This window comes from Phoenix dactylifera, chromosome 6 (genome assembly GCF_051530095.1).
Source record: "Phoenix dactylifera cultivar Ajwa chromosome 6, Ajwa_hap1_PhDact_Kaust_v1.1, whole genome shotgun sequence".
Taxonomy (NCBI): domain Eukaryota; kingdom Viridiplantae; phylum Streptophyta; class Magnoliopsida; order Arecales; family Arecaceae; genus Phoenix; species Phoenix dactylifera.
In genome coordinates, this window is record NC_143195.1 from 11,380,126 (window position 1) to 11,394,962 (window position 14,837).

The 14,837-nt window shown below is 42.0% G+C and overlaps 1 non-coding gene across 1 annotated transcript; it reads right to left on the bottom strand.

Annotated features, from left to right (window-relative positions):
* Positions 1 to 573: 573 nt before the first annotated feature.
* LOC149753306 (small nucleolar RNA R71) lies at positions 574 to 679 on the bottom strand. The gene has a single exon (XR_016395807.1). It is a non-coding gene; the product is annotated as a small nucleolar RNA R71 (small nucleolar RNA).
* Positions 680 to 14,837: the final 14,158 nt, after the last annotated feature.

Genomic DNA, 14,837 nt, shown 5'->3' on the forward strand with positions numbered 1-14,837 from the left:
CCTTTCAATTAATTTTTGCATGCTGAAATAGGTGCTCACCACATCTATTTATAGGTGGCTACCGACCCCTTAACTTGACTTGATCTAATTGAATTCAAGAAACAACTAAACCCAAAGCGACTCTAATAAAGGCCAAGTCGGCTAACCCGAGCAAGGCTATGCTGAAATAAAATTAACATCAAGGACTCAAAAGCAAAAATAACCAAATGATTAAGTTCGAGGCGGTCTAGTGGATCCAACCGCATCATTACACTTCCCCATCTTGCATTCGATTACCTGAAGTAGCAGCTGTACAATATGAAATAAAGTCTAGTGTGATCCAAATGCTCCCATCTTTTTATAGGCTCACCAATGAAGACCCATATAAACACCTAGATGAATTTCTTGAGATTTGCACCACTGTCAAGATTCAGAATTTTACTGATGATGCTTTGAAACTTAGATTATTCCCCTTCTTCCTTAAAGATAGAGCCAAACAATGGCTGAATTCTTTAGAAGCCAACTCGATTCGTTCTTGAAATCAAATGCAACAAGAATTCCTAAAAAAATACTTTCCCATAGGAAGAACGAACCAGTTTAGACGTGCCATCACAAGCTTCTCCCAAACTGAGGGAGAAGAATTTCATGAAACTTGGGAGAGATTTCGGGACCTAATCCATAAATGCCCACATCATCAAATACCTAAATGGCAGCTAGTGCAATGTTTCTATGACGGATTGACTGAATAAAACCGTCAGATGATTGATGCCGCATGCGGGGGGGACATTAATGCTTCAAAATGAGCATGAAGCATGGCAATTATTTGAAAATCTAAATGAAAACTCCCTCCACCATGCTTCCTATTCTCGTCAAGCACCCCCTAATTCTCAAAGAAAAGGGACCATTTGTGAAATAAGTCATTCTATGGACCTGTCTAGCAAGGTAGATGCATTGTCCCATAAGATTGACCAACTGATGATAGGGGGACATGTCATTAGCTCTTTCCAAGCACAAGTGTGTGCTATCTATTCTAGCCCATCGCATCCTATTCATGAGTGCCTCTCAGTACCCCAATTTCCCAATCTCGTACAAGAACACATCAATGCTGCTCAAACACAGCCCAGATCGGGTAATGACCCATTTTCCAATACATATAACCCGGGATGGCAGAATCATCCAAATTTTTCTTGGAGACAGCAAGCTTCGAATACTGCCCAACCTCACTTCCAAAATTTTCAAAACCCTCAGAATTTTCATCTCTACCGTCCCTCAACTCAATATCAACACCCTCCTCCTCCAACCCAAAAAAATATAACCTTTGAGGAGAAAGTGTTGACTGCCCTTCAAGGTTTGGAGGCAAACACACAACTATTACACTCTCACACGCAATCAATTGCTAAGCTAGAATCCCAAATGGGTCAACTAACCAATGCATTAAACAAATGAGAGGAAGGTAAGCTTCCAAGTCAACCAATGAGTAATCCAAGGGGACAATACGTGGCTCAAGAAACTCGACTAAATCATGAGCAAGCCAATGTTTTGACTACCGTGAGGAGTGGCCGTATAATAGATAATAAGGTTGGGGAGGGTAACAATAAGGAAGGTGAAGAAGAGGAGAGGAATGTATCATATAAAAACCCAAAACCTTCTTCAGCTAGTCCACCATCTGCCACAACCCACATTCCAAAGGCTCCATTCCCTGAAGCACTTCATGCACCCACTCTCTTTGGCAAGAAGGGAACTTCACTAGAAGAGATGATGGAGGTTTTCAAACAAGTTAAAATCAACCTTCCACTTCTTGATGCCATCAAACAAGTTCCCTCCTATGCCAAGTTTCTCAAAGACATTTGCATCCAAAAACGAAAATCTAGGACACATGTGCCTAAAAAGATCCTACTTACTGAACAAGTAAGTTCCATTCTCCAACACAACACCCCTCCAAAATTCAAAGATCCTGGCGCTCCCACTATTTCCTGTGTCATAGGAGATAACTCCATTGATCGAGCACTTTTAGATCTAAGGGCAAGTGTGAATCTTCTACCCTATTCAGTCTATGAAAAATTTGGGTTGGGAGAATTGAAACCTACCTCGGTATCTTTACAATTGGCTGATCGATCAGTGAAGATGCCAAGGGGAATGATTGAAGATGTTCTTGTCAAGGTAGACAAATTCTATTTTTCAGTAAATTTTATCGTCATTAACATGGAACATGTGCCCAACCTAAAAAAATAAATCCCTGTGATTCTTGGTCGTCCCTTTTTAGCGACAGCCAATGCATGTATTAACTGTAGAACTAGGCCAATGGATATATCATTTAGAAACATGAAAATTAAGTTGAATGTGTTTCATGCCGCTGACCAACATGTGAGGGAAGACGAGTGTTGCCTAATTGACGAAATGAATGATCTTGTAGAGGAAGCCCTTCCCTATATCTTAGCAGATGACCCCTTAGAGGCATGTTTGGCCCATTTTGACATTGACAACTTTGATATAGACAAGGCCATAGAAGAAGTTAACATCTTACTCGACAATCAATCTCCTATGAGTTCCCTTCCTTGGAAGTTCCGACCTGAACCTCTTTCCTCCATTGCTAGCACACCACTTTATCCTTCCATTGATTCTCTACCTAAACTTGAGTTGAAGCCACTTCCGATAAATCTTAAGTATGCCTTTCTAGGACCAGAAGATAGCCTTCCTGTAATCATCGCAGCCAACTTATCTACTGAATAGGAGGATAAACTTTTAAGGGTGCTAGAAGAGAATAAACATGCCATAGGATGGTCTGTAGCCGATTTGAAAGGGGTTGACCCCCTCTGTTTGTATGCATCGAATTCATCTCAAAGATGATGCAAAGCCCACCCGAGAAATGCGAAGAAGACTCAATCCTAACATGAAGGAGGTAGTCAAGAAAGAAGTGGTGAAGTTATTAGATGCCGGAATCATTTATCCAATTTCTGGTAGTAAGTGGGTGAGTCCGACATAAGTGGTACCCAAGAAATCAGGTATCACTGTGGTTGAAAATACGGAAGGAGAATTGATACAAACACGCACAACCACGGGTTGGCGCGTGTGCATTGACTACAGAAAACTTAATTCAATGACTAGAAAAGACCATTTCCCTCTACCTTTCATAGATCAAATCCTGGAATGGTTGGCTGGTCAAGGTTTCTACTGCTTCTTAGATGGTTATTCTGGATATAATCAAGTACCTGTTTAACCGGACGATCAAGAGAAAACCACCTTTACTTGCCCATTTGGGACATTTGCATATAGGAGGGTACCTTTTGGATTATGCAATGCACCCGCAACTTTTCAACGATGCATGATGGCCATTTTTTCAGATATGGTAGAAAACTTTCTAGAAGTGTTTATTGATGATTTCTCAGTTTTTGGCCTATCTTTTGACGATTGTCTAGACAATTTGATTTTAGTTTTGAAAAGATGTAAGAAGACCAACCTAGTATTAAGTTGGAAAAAGAGCCATTTCATGGTTCAAGAAGGGGCATTGAAGTAGATAAAGCCAAAGTCGATCTTATTTCCAATCTCCCTCCACCCAAAACTGTGAAACAAATCCGATCATTCCTTGGCCATGCTGGTTTCTACCATCGCTTCATTCAGGATTTCAGTAAGATTTCCAAACCCTTGTTCAATCTTCTTGCCAAGTACACTCCCTTTGTCTTTGATAAAGCATGCGAGGAGGCATTTGAAAATCTTCGCTCGAAATTGACCACTGCACCTATCATACGGCCCCCTAATTGGACCCTTCCATTTGAATTAATGTGTGACGCATCCGACTATGCAATTGGGGCAGTTTTAGGGCAACGGCTAGATAAAGTACCTCATGTCATCTACTACGCTAGTAAAGCACTCTCAGATGCACAATTGAACTACACCACCACTGAGAAAGAATTGCTAGCTGTAGTATTCGCGCTAGACAAGTTTCGATCTTACCTATTAGGATCCAAGGTTACCGTATTCATTGATCATGCTGCCCTTCGACACCTTCTTGCAAAGAAGGACACCAAACCCCATCTGATTTGATGGATTCTTTTACTACAAGAATTTGACCTAGAAATTCGTGACAAGAAAGAAACTGCAAATGTCGTAGCAGACCACTTATCTAGAATTCTTCTGGAGCCCTCTAAGAATACCTCACCCTTACATGATGCTTTCCCAGATGAACAATTATTTGAGGTACAAGGAATAAAAATGACATGGTTTGCAAACATAGTAAATTACCTTGCCATAGGACGAATTCCTGATGATTGGTCTGTTAGATGTATGCCCTAGAAGCCAATTTGGCTGACACATTGTTGATTCTAGGGACATAATTTTGTACTTGACTATTTATTATTGAATAAATAAAAGGCATCTTTTTCATTCATATTGTTTATGTGTCTATGAATCGTCCAAGAAATTAATAAGATGATGATACATATTCTCAAGAGTTGAGAATTTGAGCCATGTATCATTGGTGATTAATTTCTAAATGCTCCTGATCAAAGGATCATCACGAGGACGGTGATCGATCCGATCAGTGCACAGATCACTCTCCTTCTGGATGGACGAGACTTGAGTCCACAGTGTAGGGACACTGAAGTGATAGTGCAGGTGCTTGTTAGAGAACAAGGGTACTGAGCGTGACCAATACAAGAAGTCACTTGGATGTCTATCCACTCGTCAGTGACTTGCTTGATGTTGCAGTAGTGTGACTGGTCCTTTGACCTGCGGTGCTTCGGCTACTCACAGTGAGGTTATTGTAGTTTGACTGCACACATACATGGTCTCTAGCCATATGGGTCCATGCAGTGTAGATTGGCTGCAGTAAGTTCACTGTAGGAGTAGGGTATGCACCTATATGGAATCTATCGACCTTGATAGATAAGGAGAGATCCTATGTGATTTATAAGACTGAGTTCGTAAGACCTCGGCCGGGGCAGTATGCACAGTGGAGAAAGAGTTTTTCACTATCGAACTCGAGTCGAATAAATCTTGACATATGACAGACGATGGGGTTTGACGAGTTGTCCATGACCTCCGTCCTGTAGGGATCCACGATAGTAGGACTGTATCACATGTTTAACTGCACCTAGAGGTTCATCATTCTATTCTGCTGGGTAGCCACTACATGCTGCTAGGTGTCACTGGTGGATGGTGGGACTCATAGGGATTATCTTGATGATCGATAAACCCTAATGAGTTGAGTTGGAATCGTTCCAACCCATTGAAAGGAGTTTTCAATGATATAGTGATAGAGATCACAATATATCTCACTACCAGTCAGAATAGAACCTATGGGGTCACACACACTAGAAGTATTGACCGATCCGATGGTTGAAATCGTGATTAGGAATCACAAGAAATCAATTTGATTGATAAGAAGTTGAAGAAGAACAAAGGGAATTAATTAATTGGACTTGAAACAAGAATCCTACTTCGGGTAGGATACCTAGAGTTCTAATTGGATTAGGACTGGGATTCCTACTTGGAATAGGATTCCTCAATCCTAATGAGATTAGGAGTTTTGAATTAAAATTGGATTCCTACTTGGAGTAGGATTCCTAGAAATCCTAATAGGATTAGGACTTCGGATTCAAATAGAGTCCTAATTAGATTAGGACTAAAATTAAACAAATCCTAATTGGATTAGGATTCCTTAAGTCTAAATTAATTATTAATCTAATGAATCAACATGACTCCTAATTGGATTAGGATTGAAGAGTTCAATTGAGTCATGGTTCATTCAAGTCCTAATTGGATTAGGACTAGCATAGATTGAACCCAATTTGGCCAATCCTAATTAAATTAGGATGAAACCATGAGAGAGGCACCTAATCCTCTTTGGAAGAGGATTAGGTTAACCAACTAAGAGGGGCATCAGCCCCTCTCCAAATGCTTGGGGCGACAAGAAGAGAGGAGCTAGGGCCGGCGCCCCCTTCTTATTTGGTAGGTTGTCATTGGAACTCCTAAAAGTTAGGAGCTCCAATCCCTTTTTAAAGAGGACTAGAGGCCGGCGCCCTAAGAGAGCTTTTCATCCTCCTCTTGCTGCCGCCACCCTCCCCTCTCCTCTCTTGGTTCAGCCGCAAGCAAAGGAAGAGCAAGGTCCAAGCGTTGGCGTCTTCCTCTTCCTCCAATCCTTCTTCCAACGCAGGGAAAAGAAAGAAGGCTGCAGAAGCTGTGTTCTTCTTCCTTGAGTTCCTTCTTCTTCTTCCTCCTCTCAAGCACTTTCAAGAGTTGAAAGAAAGAGAAGAGATCAGCCATCAAAGGAGTCTTTGCAAGGGAGCTAGCACCCCGGGAAGACAAGAAAGCTTTGATCGGTTCTCTACTTCGTGTGGATACCCGTAGAGGCCGGACGTTTGAACGGCTTCAAACGAACCCTCTTCCAAAACCACGAATTCAGATTCGCGGTGATCATCTACCCGCGCAAGGTGAAGATTTGATCTTCCTATTAGTTCTAAAAGTTTTAATTCTTACCTAATTACGAAAGGTCTCGAAACAAGCGTTCATGCGATGAACGTCGAACCCGTGCATGCCGATTCCGCTGCCATCTGAAATTTTTTGAAATATCAGCGGCATGGGTGGGTTCCCAACAGTGGTATCAGAGCCTAGGCTTCGTAGATTAAGGTAAGAATTAAATATCTAAAGGCATATTAGATCTGAAAATTAAATGATCATGCATGCTGAAAAATTCTGCATGCAGATTTTTTCAGGGGTGCTGATTTTTACATGCTGATTTTTATGTGATAAAAGGATGATTCTAATTGCATTGTTAATGGGATTACAAAGTTTAGAATCATGATTAGCATGATCAGCGACCTATGTTATGATATAATCAGTTAAGTTTCAGATCTGAAAATTATAATTGTAGCATACAGTGATGATCATAGGATTCAACCCCTTTTGGTATCAAATGTAATGACCTGCGATGTGATCTGCGATGTCATGTAATTTTTCAGATGCTTGCATGCATCTTATTTGATGTTTTGAGAGGCCTGCGTGCCTCCTAAAAGGAGATGTAAATTATTTTTATTTTTATTTTACATCTGGTTGTATTTCTGTGATGTGATGTACATCAACGATCAAGTCGAAGACGATGCATGAGATGAACAGGGGTCTAAGCGGTTGATGGCGATGGGATCAAGAGTTGATCAAGGATCGAATCAAGGAAGCTTGGATCCAATTCAAGAGTTGAAGACCACTTGATCGATTGATGTGCATGTGCTTGTAATACGACCTAATTAGAATCCATGATCATCACCTAGTTAAAGTTTAGCTTTAATTATTGCCGCGATTATAACTGCCTGCAATGCGCCGTTTGCATGTGATGTGAATGAGAGTCGGGTAGATAGGTCTACATGTGATGTAGCAAACCCAATTGAGACCTAAATCAAAACCTCCTCAATCAAGTCGAGAGTGAACCGACATGAGCAAGTCATATTAGATTAATTGATCTAATTGGTGTCTAGGAAAGCATGAAAGGTGGTTACTTAATTAGGACCTTACTCTCTGAGTAAGGGGAGCCTCCCACCTGCTTACCTGGCCAATTGTTCGATTACCTCTTATGAAAGGCTCAAGTTGCAAACACTAAGACCTGATTAACCAATATTAAGTCAATAGGTCTTCCACTGTAGTAGAGCTGCTAAGGCCTTTCTGATGTTGACTTGTCTCGGCTGGATACAGTGGTCAAGTTGCATTGGGGGGCTGGACCTCTCTATAGACATGAGATGTTGTAGGGTAAAGGTGGGGTTGGGCACCAATAACTGTTAGGTGAGGACCCAATGACGACTTTATTCATACGGTTATACAGTGGGTCTGACTTAACTAAGAAATGAGACCAATAACTGTTAGGTGAGGTCTTCATGGCTTAGAGACCAAGTTGCACTGCAACATGCTTGAGAAGCATTGTACAAGAGTTGTACACTCATCCATCTATGTGTCACCAATAACTGTTAGGTGAGGTGGCATGTAAATTGGTGGGACCGCAGTACCCACTAGAAATCCTAGTCGTGTGGGATTTCCGTTTTCCTACCAGGGGAGTGTGAGGAATTCGAGAAAATAGTGAGAGTCATATTTGTTCTAAAAGACCTTAGGACAGATTAGGATCAAGTACAAGAGTCTAACTAGAATCTTTACTCTCTGCAGATACAATGTCGGCTTCAAACCCTTTGACCCGTATTCTTGAGACCAACCGACTGACTGGAACCAATTACAAGGACTGGCTTAGAAATCTCAAAATAGTTTTGGACTGTGAGAAGATAGGCTATATACTCGATTCAGATATCCCCACATTACCAGCACGTCCCACTGATGTTCAGCGTGAGATGCATAAAAAGTGGTTGGATGATGACATTAGAGTAAAATGCTATATGATGGCATCTATGTCTAATGAACTCCAATGCCAGCATGAAAATATAAAGACTGCTAGGGACATACTGGCACACCTACAAGAGTTGTATGGTGAGCAGGGTCGCACAGCTCGTTTTGAAGTGTCCAAGAGGCTTTTCAAAGCGAAGATGCGCGAAGGGCAGTCTGTCCATGATCACGGTCTGACCATGATCAAGGACCTAGAGGAGCTTGAGAAGCTCGGTATGGACATGCACAAGGAATTGCAAGTGGATTTGATCCTACAGTCACTTCCTGATTCATTTGGTCAGTTTATAGTAAACTACCACATGAATAAGATTGAATGCACTAAGACTGAACTAATCAACATGTTGGTAACTGTTGAGGGAGCCTTGAAAGGTTCAAGGGGCAATGTCCTCGCTGCTGAGTTGACTTCTGGTTCCAAGAGAAAGTCTACTTGGAAGAAAAGGAAGCCTACAAAGAAGCAGAAGAAAGACAAGAAGCCAAAGAAGGAAGTTCAAAAGAAAAAGGCTAACGACAAAGGAAAATGTTTCCACTGTAATGTCGAAGGCCACTGGAAGAGAAACTGTCCTTCATACCTCGAGAGCCTGAAGAACAAGAAAGGTGACACACCTTCAGAAGGTATAGACTTGCTCATAATTGAAACTAATCTAACGGTTTCTTCTACTTCCAGTTGGGTTATAGATTCTGGTTCTAGTGCTCATTTGTGCACTACCATGCAGGGTCTAAAGGAAAGTAGAAGGCTGGCAGAAGGTGCGGTAACCCTTCGGGTTGGCAACGAGGCAAAAGTTGCTGCTGTGGCTGTGGGCACCTACCATCTGCGACTACCGTCTGGATTTAGTTTAATACTTAGAGACTGCTATTATGTACCTGTTGCTAGCAGAAATTTGATTTCTGTTTCATGTCTAGCACAGGAAGGTCATGTTTTTACATTTGACAAAGACTGCTGTTCTATTTATTTGAGAAATAAAATAGTCGCACGTGGTTTTATGATTGACAGTCTCTATCATTTACATATGGATGTATCTGTGAATGTTACCGAGCAAGATGTGAGTGCCAAAGGATCCAAAAGATCCAGAGATGAGATAAACCAAAGATATTTGTGGCACCTCAGACTTGGCCATATTGGAGAAGATAGAATGAACAAAATGGATAAAGATGGGCTCTTAGGCTCATTGACTTCCGAGTCATATCCAGTTTGCGAGTCCTGTCTTCAAGGAAAAATGGCTAGACTGCCCTTTGTAGGACATGGGGAGAGGACCACTGAAATACTTACCCTAGTACATACAGATGTATGTGGCCCATTCGATGTGCTAGCCAGGGGACGTTATTCTTACTTCATTACCTTTACCGATGATTATTCACGGTATGGGTATGTGTATCTTATGAGACACAAGTCTGAATCCTTTGAAAAGTTCAAAGAGTTCAAAAATGAAGTAGAAAAACAAACTGGAAAACCTCTTAAGGCTCTTCGATCAGATCGGGGAGGAGAATACCTTAGTGGGGAATTCCGGGACTATCTCAAAGAAAACGGCATAGTCTCACAATGGACACCTCCGGGTACACCTCAACTCAACGGGGTGTCAGAGAGGAGAAATCGGACCCTATTGGATATGGTCAGGTCCATGATGAGCCTCACTGATTTACCTATGTTCCTTTGGGGAGATGCCTTACTCACAGCGATTTATTTATTGAATAGAGTTCCCTCCAAATTCGTTCCTACCACACCGTATGAGATATGGCATGGTAAGAAACCAAGTCTGGGTCATCTCAAGATTTGGGGATGTCCGGCCCACGTCAAGCGACTACAGGCGGACAAGTTAGAGGCTAGGACCATAAGTGCTCGTTTTATAGGATATCCTAAAGAGTCATTAGGATACAATTTTTACGTCTCAGAGGATCACAATGTGTTTGTGAGCCGTCATGCCATCTTCTTGGAAAATCAGTTTATCCTTGATAGAGGCAGTGGGAGGAAAATTGAGCTTGAAGAGAAAGTCTCTGAAAAGCAACGAGTCGTGGATCCTAAAGAACCTATTCATAAGGAGCCAGTACACGATGTCCCTCAACCACCTCGTAGATCTAGTAGAGTCTCCCATCCTCCCGATAGATACTTAGGTATACTTGAAGAGGATACTGAGGAAATGTTTCTAGTGGGAGATAGGGATCACATACAGGATCCCAAAACCTACAACGAGGCGATATCTGATATCGATTCCGAGAAATGGCTGGAAGCTATGAAGTCAGAGATAGACTCCATGCATTCCAACCAAGTCTGGACCTTAGTAGATCCACCAGAAGGTATTGTACCTATTGGATGCAAATGGATCTACAAAAGGAAGATAGGTTCGGATGGAGAGGTAGAGACCTATAAGGCAAGGCTTGTGGCGAAAGGGTATAGTCAGCGCGAAGGCATTGACTATCAGGAGACCTTTTCACCTGTAGCCATGCTAAAATCCATCCGAACATTGCTTGCCATTGCAGCATTTCATGATTATGAAATCTGGCAGATGGATGTGAAAACTGCTTTCCTGAATGGATATCTTGATGAAGATATCTATATGAAACAACCTTTGGGTTTCACTTCTAGTGATGGAGATCACAAGGTCTGCAAGCTGCAAAGGTCCATCTATGGACTAAAGCAAGCCTCTCGGAGTTGGAACACTCGTTTCGATGATGCAATCAAAACGTTTGATTTCATCAAAAACGAGGAGGAACCATGTGTTTATAAAAAGGTTAGTGGGAGTGCTGTTGTTTTTCTCGTACTGTACGTAGATGACATTCTCCTGATTGGGAATGATATTCCCATGCTAACCTCGGTCAAGGTCTGGTTGTCAAAAGAATTCTCCATGAAAGACCTTGGGGAAGCATCCTATATTTTGGGAATAAAGGTCTATAGAGATAGATCTAAAAGGATGCTTGGCCTGTCACAGAAAATGTACATAGAGGAGGTGCTGAAGAGGTTCAGCATGGAAAACTCCAAGAGGGGTCTCTTACCCCTAAGGCATGGAATTCATCTCTCCAAGAAGATGTGCCCCAACACATCTGAGGAAATTCAACGCATGAGCAAGATTCCTTATGCATCGGCAATAGGAAGCCTCATGTATGCCATGTTATGTACACGACCTGATATAGCTCTTGCTGTGAGTGTCACAAGCAGATATCAGTCGAATCCAGGTGAAGAACACTGGACAGCTGTGAAGAATATTCTTAAGTACTTGAGAAGAACTAAAGATTTATTCTTGGTTTTTGGAGGATCATCAGAGTTAAAGGTAGAAGGGTACACAGATTCAGACTTCATGACTGATGTCGATGACAGGAAGTCAACATCTGGATATGTGTTCTTGTGCAATGGTGGTGCGGTAAATTGGAAGAGTTCTAAACAACCGATCATTGCTGATTCTACTATGGAAGCCGAATACATCGCCGCCTCTGAAGCTGCTAAGGAAGGCTTCTGGTTCAAGAAATTCATTGCAGAGTTGGATGTGATGACATCAGATGCCATAACACTCTACTGCGATAATAATGGCGCCATAGCCCTTGCTAAGGAGCCAAGGTCTCATCAGAAGTCTAAGCATATAGAGCGGCGCTTTCACCTCATACGCGACTATGTGGAGAAGAAATATGTAGAGGTGCAGAGAGTAGACTCCGCGGATAACGTGGCAGACCCGTTCACTAAGCAGCTGAGTCAGCAAAAGACTGAAGCCCACCTTGAGAAGATGGGCCTAAGATATATGACCAATTGGCTTTAGTGCAAGTGGGAGATTGTTAGATGTATGCCCTAGAAGCCAATTTGGCTGACACATTGTTGATTCTAGGGACATAATTTTGTACTTGACTATTTATTATTGAATAAATAAAAGGCATCTTTTTCATTCATATTGTTTATGTGTCTATGAATCGTCCAAGAAATTAATAAGATGATGATACATATTCTCAAGAGTTGAGAATTTGAGCCATGTATCATTGGTGATTAATTTCTAAATGCTCCTGATCAAAGGATCATCACGAGGACGGTGATCGATCCGATCAGTGCACAGATCACTCTCCTTCTGGATGGACGAGACTTGAGTCCACAGTGTAGGGACACTGAAGTGATAGTGCAGGTGCTTGTTAGAGAACAAGGGTACTGAGCGTGACCAATACAAGAAGTCACTTGGATGTCTATCCACTCGTCAGTGACTTGCTTGATGTTGCAGTAGTGTGACTGGTCCTTTGACCTGCGGTGCTTCGGCTACTCACAGTGAGGTTATTGTAGTTTGACTGCACACATACATGGTCTCTAGCCATATGGGTCCATGCAGTGTAGATTGGCTGCAGTAAGTTCACTGTAGGAGTAGGGTATGCACCTATATGGAATCTATCGACCTTGATAGATAAGGAGAGATCCTATGTGATTTATAAGACTGAGTTCGTAAGACCTCGGCCGGGGCAGTATGCACAGTGGAGAAAGAGTTTTTCACTATCGAACTCGAGTCGAATAAATCTTGACATATGACAGACGATGGGGTTTGACGAGTTGTCCATGACCTCCGTCCTGTAGGGATCCACGATAGTAGGACTGTATCACATGTTTAACTGCACCTAGAGGTTCATCATTCTATTCTGCTGGGTAGCCACTACATGCTGCTAGGTGTCACTGGTGGATGGTGGGACTCATAGGGATTATCTTGATGATCGATAAACCCTAATGAGTTGAGTTGGAATCGTTCCAACCCATTGAAAGGAGTTTTCAATGATATAGTGATAGAGATCACAATATATCTCACTACCAGTCAGAATAGAACCTATGGGGTCACACACACTAGAAGTATTGACCGATCCGATGGTTGAAATCGTGATTAGGAATCACAAGAAATCAATTTGATTGATAAGAAGTTGAAGAAGAACAAAGGGAATTAATTAATTGGACTTGAAACAAGAATCCTACTTCGGGTAGGATACCTAGAGTTCTAATTGGATTAGGACTGGGATTCCTACTTGGAATAGGATTCCTCAATCCTAATGAGATTAGGAGTTTTGAATTAAAATTGGATTCCTACTTGGAGTAGGATTCCTAGAAATCCTAATAGGATTAGGACTTCGGATTCAAATAGAGTCCTAATTAGATTAGGACTAAAATTAAACAAATCCTAATTGGATTAGGATTCCTTAAGTCTAAATTAATTATTAATCTAATGAATCAACATGACTCCTAATTGGATTAGGATTGAAGAGTTCAATTGAGTCATGGTTCATTCAAGTCCTAATTGGATTAGGACTAGCATAGATTGAACCCAATTTGGCCAATCCTAATTAAATTAGGATGAAACCATGAGAGAGGCACCTAATCCTCTTTGGAAGAGGATTAGGTTAACCAACTAAGAGGGGCATCAGCCCCTCTCCAAATGCTTGGGGCGACAAGAAGAGAGGAGCTAGGGCCGGCGCCCCCTTCTTATTTGGTAGGTTGTCATTGGAACTCCTAAAAGTTAGGAGCTCCAATCCCTTTTTAAAGAGGACTAAAGGCCGGCGCCCTAAGAGAGCTTTTCATCCTCCTCTTGCTGCCGCCACCCTCCCCTCTCCTCTCTTGGTTCAGCCGCAAGCAAAGGAAGAGCAAGGTCCAAGCGTTGGCGTCTTCCTCTTCCTCCAATCCTTCTTCCAACGCAGGGAAAAGAAAGAAGGCTGCAGAAGCTGTGTTCTTCTTCCTTGAGTTCCTTCTTCTTCTTCCTCCTCTCAAGCACTTTCAAGAGTTGAAAGAAAGAGAAGAGATCAGCCATCAAAGGAGTCTTTGCAAGGGAGCTAGCACCCCGGGAAGACAAGAAAGCTTTGATCGGTTCTCTACTTCGTGTGGATACCCGTAGAGGCCGGACGTTTGAACGGCTTCAAACGAACCCTCTTCCAAAACCACGAATTCAGATTCGCGGTGATCATCTACCCGCGCAAGGTGAAGATTTGATCTTCCTATTAGTTCTAAAAGTTTTAATTCTTACCTAATTACGAAAGGTCTCGAAACAAGCGTTCATGCGATGAACGTCGAACCCGTGCATGCCGATTCCGCTGCCATCTGAAATTTTTTGAAATATCAGCGGCATGGGCGGGCTCCCAACATGGTCAACTCAAGACAAGAACCGATTCTTTTTACAAGTAAAGTTCTATTATTGGGATGATCCCGATCTATTTAAGTATTGTCCCGATCAAGTAATCCGTCGATGTATCCCCGAATAAGAATTTCAAAGTATTCTTTCATTCTGCCATTCACAAGCTTGCGGGGGACATTTTGGGGGTAGAAAAACTGCAGCAAAAGTTTTACAGAGTGAATTTTATTGAACCACACTTTTCAAAGATGCCCATAACTTTTGCCAAACTTGTGAATGGTGCCAACAGATGGGTACCATCTCCCGTAGAGATATGATGCCTCTCAATCCTATTTTAATTGTAGAAATCTTTGATGTATGGGGTATTGACTTTATGGGCCCTTTTCCACCATCTTTTGGTTTCGAATACATTCTGGTAGGGGT